Genomic DNA, 7,154 nt, shown 5'->3' on the forward strand with positions numbered 1-7,154 from the left:
GTAGTAAGCAGCTAACGTGACTCTAAAATCTTGACATTTAGGACAATTAAGAGACATGATCAAGTATTGAGGACAACATAATTTTGTTGTTGATATGTTGGTCTTTGACAGCAAATAAAATTGAGTTATTAAAGGCTATTGTGCAAAGGTTCTATTTCAACCTATACGAAAGTAGAAAAAGGAACAAAACCCTGCCGAAGCCGTCCCATTACTTATTTCTATACCCTTGCCTCTTTCTACAACTCATTGTCAGATGGCAGCCAGATCTTGCACAGAAATGTTGTTAGACCTATAAACTTATGCTACATTAGTGTGAGTTCAAACCACAGGATCTAAGATATGAATTCCAATATTATAGTCTGTAATAAGCCTGATGTTGTATGCATTCCCCTTCCATTTCAAAGCCATATAAAGGCTATGATCAAGTTAGCAAAGCTCCTACACTAAAGAGGTTTTCATGTAACTTTTGTCAATACGGAGTTCAACCACAGGCGCTTTCTTAAATCTTTAGGACCAAACTCTCTTGATGGCTTCCCCGATTGTCAGTTTGAAACAATTCCAGATGGCCTTCCAGATTCAGAGACTGATGCAACATCCCTAAACCTCTCTTTGCTATGTGATTCCATGAGAAAAAACTTCTTGGCTCCATTTCGCAACCTCCTCTTAAAACTCAATGACACGGCGATTTCCTACAGAAGTGTTAGTCCTCCAGTGACTTCCATTGTTTCAGATGGTTTCATGCCTTTTGCTATCACAGTTGCTGAAGAACTTGGACTCCCTATCGCAGTGTTCTTTACTTTGGCTGCAGTCGGATTCTTGGGCTGTAAGCAATACCCCACTTTGGTGGGAAAAGGACTTGCACCTCTCAAAGGTCAAATACATAAATGTTAATGAAGCAACTGTTTGATTTTTATGATGAATTGGTTGTGCCTAAACAAATAATGAATTTTTTTGTTGACATATTTATGTGTTGCATTGCAGATGAGAGTTACTTCACAAATGGTTTTCTGGGTAAGGTCTTAGATTGGATTCCAGGAGTAAAAGCTATCCGTTTAGGGGATCTTTCCATCACCTTTCAAACTACTAATCCCAATGACATCAAGTTTAACTTCATGTTGGAAGCAGCTGTTGCAGTTCATAGAGCTTCAGCAGTTGTTGTTCATACTTTTGATGCATTGGAGCCAGATGTTTTGGATGCTTTGTCATCTATGCTTCCACATGTTTACACTGTTGGTCCTCTCCAGTTGCTTCTCAATCAGGTACCAGAAGACCCTTTGGAGGCTATGGGTAATCCATGGAAAGAAGAAATGGAGTGCTTCAAATGGTTAAACGCCAACGCACCAAATATGTTGTTTATGTGAATTTTGGCAGTTTAGCGGTTGTCACACCGCAACATCTTATTGAGTTTGGTTGGGGACTTGCAAATAGCAAGCTTCCATTCTTTTGGGTAATTGGATCCAATTTGGTAGTTGGTGAATCGGCAATTTTTCCACCCGAGTTTGTGGCTGGAACTAAGGAAAGAAGTCTAATAACAAGTTGGTGCCCACAAGAGCAAGTCCTCAACCATCCATCAGTTGGAGTGCTTTTTTTTAACACACAGTGGTTTGAATTCAACCATTGATAGTCTGTCTGCTGGAGTGCCTATGCTCTGTTGTCCCTTATTTGGCAAGCAACGAACAAATTGGCTCTATACTTGTAATGAATGGGGTATTGGCATGGAGATCAGTAAGGATACCAAGAGAGACAATGTCGCGAAGATTGTCAAAAAGATAATTGTGGGAGAGAAGGGTAAGAAAATGAAAAATAAGGCCATGGAGTGGAAGAAACTGGCAGAAAAGGCCATTGAACCAATTGGTTCTTCATGGACCAACTTAGACAATTTAGTGAATCAAGTGCTATTAAGGAAGGGCTAGGTGTTGTCCCTGGCAACCTTTATTGGCCTTAACTTTGTTGTTGTCAATGTTATTGTTGGTCTTAATTAACTTACAAAAATGCAGTGCTTAGAGGCTATTGTGTATTGTCTAAAACAGACCATACAGACCCTTGCCTCATAGGCAATACCACCTTTTAGTTTTTTGTTTGGTTTGCTGGAAATTTTAGATTGACTTAGGGAGGTTTTTAGGGGACTTCAATTTAATTTATGGGTGATGTTGTGGAGACTAAATTTGTAGACAAAATTGCGAACTAAATGATGCGCCACCAATAAGAATGAGCATGTTAATTAACGCTTAAATTATAATCCAATCAACTTCCATGTCATTTAGTTTTCAAAATTTTGTTTACAATTTTAGTCTCCCTTGCATTACTCTTTATTTATTATATTGCACACAACTTTTATTTTGGTTATTTTTTTAGTTTTGTTGGTAGTGTTAGTTTGGTCTTTTCACTTCTTTTTGGTTGACAAAGGGTATTTTTAATAGGCAGGAGCCAGACACTATCCAACAATCCAAATGAGTCAATTCCACTAATAAAAATATATAAACCCAGATTGGCTCGGACTCATTTAATAAAAAAATTTGAGTTCGGATCCACCAAAAATAAACCTGGCCCGTGGCCAACCCTACTTGTAAGTGGTTTGTAGCTTAGCTGGTTAGAGCATTTGTCATTGCACTTGAGGTTCTGTGTTTGAATCTCTCTCTTTGTAGTTTAATGTACATTATATATTGTTTGTCAAAAAATAATTTGGGGAAAATGAAAATGGTAAATAATGGTTAAACTGATAGTTAGACATATGTAGAGACCACTAATGATATAACGATAGATTTACGATAAGGGGTAAAGAAATAAATTGGTATTGAATTCAACATTCACAAAATTTGAACCTAAACCTCTTAATTATAAATGAATGAAAATAACACTTACCGTAATACTAAGTGTTGTACACATGCATTGTTCCGAAAGCTTCATTTTATATCTAGAAATACACAATTGTTTGCAATCAAACATATGATTATTAATCAACTATCTAGTGCAAAGGAATATATTTGGCAATCATGCAAGGGAAGAAAAATTTGACTCAATACAGATGTCGAAAACACTTAATATTACAAAATCCATCAACAGTATGGAAGTAGAAGATTAAACCAAACATATATTACATTACAATGCTTAAAATGTGAAGGAAACAATTGCGAGGGGATCTGATTCAGATGATCCAATGTAGAGCTCCGTTTAATAAGCAACCCTTCCCGTTCACTGAAAGTAATTGATGTGATCATCGTCAGCACTCTTCCTCCATGAATCAGATTTGAGTGAGAAAACTTGAATCACGACCAACTGAAAGTAATTGATGTGATCATCGTCAGCACTCTTCCTCCATGAATCAGATTTGAGTGAGAAAACTTGAATCACGACTTCTTTAGAACCACATGTAGTTTTAGACGATCCTTGGACTACCTTGTAATCATCCGTGGTGGGATCATAACCAAATCCATAAAAGAGCGAACCGAAACCTGAATAAAGAGGTTTTGGTAATACCTTGGACTGCCTAGTACAAGGATTCCATATGATAATTATGTTGCAGTTTACATTTAGGCATATCAAGCCGTTGCAGGAACCCACAATTCGTGTAAGAACAATATCCGGGATCCTCACTGGAAAATCAGGCTCTTTACCTGTGACATGAACATGAGCATCACTCTCTTGATCCGCCAATGCGACGTGGACAATGGAGTGGATACACGTGGACGAGATAAGGAGGGTGAAGTTTCTGGTGTTGTTGATGCATGTGAGTACAGCGTGGCTGAGGTGCTTCGTAACAAATGAGAATCGGAGATTAAAGCGCACCAGGACTTGCATACACACCGAAATTGGAGTAAAGATTTGACTGGGAGCCTTGAGAGGATCTCGATAATAATGTCGTTGTAGTCAGTGAGAGGTACTCGTTAATGGAGTTCACTATCAGAGGGGACTTGTGGTTGCTTCAGCTGCCGGGGGCTATTGGGGCCGTCCGCCGTGGTAGTGGTGCTTCCAGGTGCTGGCGGGAGTTTCGAAGTGGAGATTCTTGGAAAAAGGAGGTAAATACAAGAACAACCCCTTGAGTTTGTCTTTGCAGAAAGCATTGTGTCGACAAGGTACTTCTCGAACTATATATAAAAATTGGGAATGTCTGAATGAACACACATACTTCCTTACAACACCCAAGCACTAAAAAATTATTAAAAAATTAAAAATTAAACTAAAAAATATATGTTATAGACAAATCAAATTTCGTGAGATTGCTTACCTTTCTTCATTCTTTTGTTTCTCCGAAAGCTATGCACTTCCACCAGCCCTTCATTCAACTACCTTCAAATTTTGGTTGAAGTTCCTCGAAGATCGTAGCAACGATTTACTAGCTATCACCAACAAATCTGACAGTAAATAGCATTTCACTCATTCAAAAAGAAAAATGTTGTATGTTTCTCATTTCAAGTCATAATACCACTCAAATTATCTATTAAAAAAAAAAAAAAAAAAAAAAAAAAAAAAAAAAAAAGAACACATCAAGCTCGAATAGATACGAGTAGTCAACTACATTCAAACAAGGAGTTAAGTACAAGTTTATTTTCATTCCAGTTTGGTACCTAGTAAAGTCATAATTCTGAAACACTTTCATACATCTGTTGAGTTTTTCACCCTAACCTCCGTTAACTAATGATGTGGCACCCACGTGGACAATGATTTGGTGCCACATGGACATTAAATTTAAAAATTAAAAACTAGGGTAAATCTTAGTTTATACTACCCTGAAATTTCTGGGTTTTCAACATTTCATACATCAAGCTTTTTTCATCCTAGTCTGGTACCTAAAGTGATAATTCTTAGACAGTTTCATACATTTGTTAAGTTTTCTGTTAAAACAGCAGTTAACTTGTAACGTGGCTTCCATGTGGACAATGACTAGGCGCCATGTGTCAACCTAGGGCCCACGTTGACACGCTCGACCCTGATATTCCCTAAACACCAGGGTAGGTACGTGCTGGCCGACACTCAAAGGTGACGAAGCCATATTAGGATGCATGAGAAATAATAATTATAAACAATACTTATAAATTTAAATACAATGATTATGCAAATGAGGAACGTGTTCAGAGCATACAATCTAAGTAGAACACTAAAGGGAAGAATATAAAATTGAATGAATAGAAGAATGGGTCCTACATCGAGAGGACTCAAAGATGCTGATGCGGAAGTGCCTTGATGCCGGGATTGTACACCTCGATTCTAAATCCTGAAACTAACATGCGTGGATCAAATTGATATATATATATATATATATATATATATATATATATATATATATAATACTGAAACAGTTATCAACATACTAACCTCCAAAGTTTTATGAAAACTTAATAGCATAATATGTAATAGGTTTTTCCGAAAACCCTAGCATGCCATAAAACCTTTCATGAAACATATATTGTATAGTGTGCTAACTAATGGTATCATATATAAGTATCTTCCGGCTGAAGCCATCTACCAACGCCCGACCGAAGCCAATATAAGTATCTTCCACCGTAAGCACAAAACAGTGCCCTACACACACCCGCCCAAAGGCAATATAAGTATCATCTCCCATACGCACAGAACAGTGCCCTACACATGCCCACCCAAAGGCAATATAAGTATCATCGCCCGTAGGTAGAACAGTGACCACTAGATACGCACAAAACCATTGAATATAATCTTACCATAAAACATATATCATAGACCTCAAAACCTCTTTATAGTATATAGTCATCCATCATATATACTACAAAGAGTGTAAGTTCGATAAAATATGGTATTCCAAAATATTCTCAGTAAAGTATGATAATCATAAAGTGTAAATTTAATTTACTCATAAAACATAACCATTAAGTCATGTTTTTCATGTATGCATTTCTACTACTAAAACATGCATTTTAGAAGGGGTCCACTCATAGATACTTCGCCACCGAAGAGCCACGCAAACTAGCGAAGACAGAAATGCCACAATAAATACACCTAAGCACATAAAGGGTCTAATTAAAAAAACTCTATTCAAACGATTGGGAAAACGAACATAAAAAAACAGATTCAAGGCGTCGAATTACCCTAAGAGGGGTCCCGGGTAAATTTCAAAAAAGTCAACAAAAAGTCAACATGGGAATATTCCATTGGGTCTGAAATGGGTTGGGCTAAAGGCCCGTGGTTTGGGCCTGAGTTCAATGGCCCAAAGGCCTAGGTTTTGGGTTGCTCAGTTTAGTTTTGGGCTGGGTTGCACAGAGGTTTTGGGCTCGGCTTTAAGGGCTGGACTCAAGATTGGGCCGGGTAGCTTGGCCCAAGGATTAGGCCGAGTTAATGTCTCTGGGTTGAGCCTGGCTCGTTTCCAGGCTGGTTTCAAAGACGAGGAAAGCCAGAGCTTTCAAAGCTCAATTTAACCCCAAAACGTAACCAAAACAGGTCATGCAATATACCAAAATGAAGCCCAAGGAACAAGGAAGAGATTCGTACCAAATTCAAGGTGTGTGGTGGCCGAAGTTGGCTGGAAAATGGCCTACAACTTACGGGGTTCGCCGGAAGATATGGAGAATGCTTCCTCAAGTTGTTCTTGCGTTCAAACGTTACCAAGGTTCTCAAAACCACCCTAAACTAACCTAAAACATGATCTAAAGGGATCTTATGAGGCTTACCTTAGTTGCACTGTCGAAAACTTTCCGGTGAAGTGCAAGCATAGTGATTGTGCTCCAGTGCGGGCTAAGAAGAGAGGGAGAGTGATCGGGAGAGGGGTGAGGGAGAAAAGGATGGTCAAGGGGGTGGTGGTTGTGTATGAGTATGTAAGTGTGGGTGTGTGTGTGTGTGGGAGTGCATCAGAGAGGAATAGAGAGAGTCGACAAAGGTGGAGGGTGTGAGAGAAAGAGAGAAAAAAGATACGATGCACGGGAAAATAAGGAGGGAAAAAAGGAAAGAAAGGGGCCGGGGGACCAAAATCAAGGGTAGGCCCTTTGGTCACACCATTTAACATCAAAAAGCAATATTTTAAACAAATAAAACCCAACCAAAGTAAAAATACGAAAATACCCCTTCGTTCCGTAAATTACGGGATGGGTTGTTACACACGTGGATATTAAAAATTAAAAATAAAGATGAAGGGATTGAAAACATTGAGTTCCCAGCAAGTTTAAAACTCAACCTGGGCAGACCTGGCC

The 7,154-nt window shown here is 38.5% G+C and overlaps 1 pseudogene; it reads left to right on the plus strand.

Annotated features, from left to right (window-relative positions):
- Positions 1–339: 339 nt before the first annotated feature.
- LOC137749466 (7-deoxyloganetin glucosyltransferase-like) lies at positions 340–1,913 on the plus strand (annotated as a pseudogene).
- The last annotated feature ends 5,241 nt before the right edge of the window (positions 1,914–7,154 follow it).

The sequence above is a fragment of the Pyrus communis genome, chromosome 11 (assembly GCF_963583255.1).
Source record: "Pyrus communis chromosome 11, drPyrComm1.1, whole genome shotgun sequence".
Lineage (NCBI taxonomy): Eukaryota > Viridiplantae > Streptophyta > Magnoliopsida > Rosales > Rosaceae > Pyrus > Pyrus communis.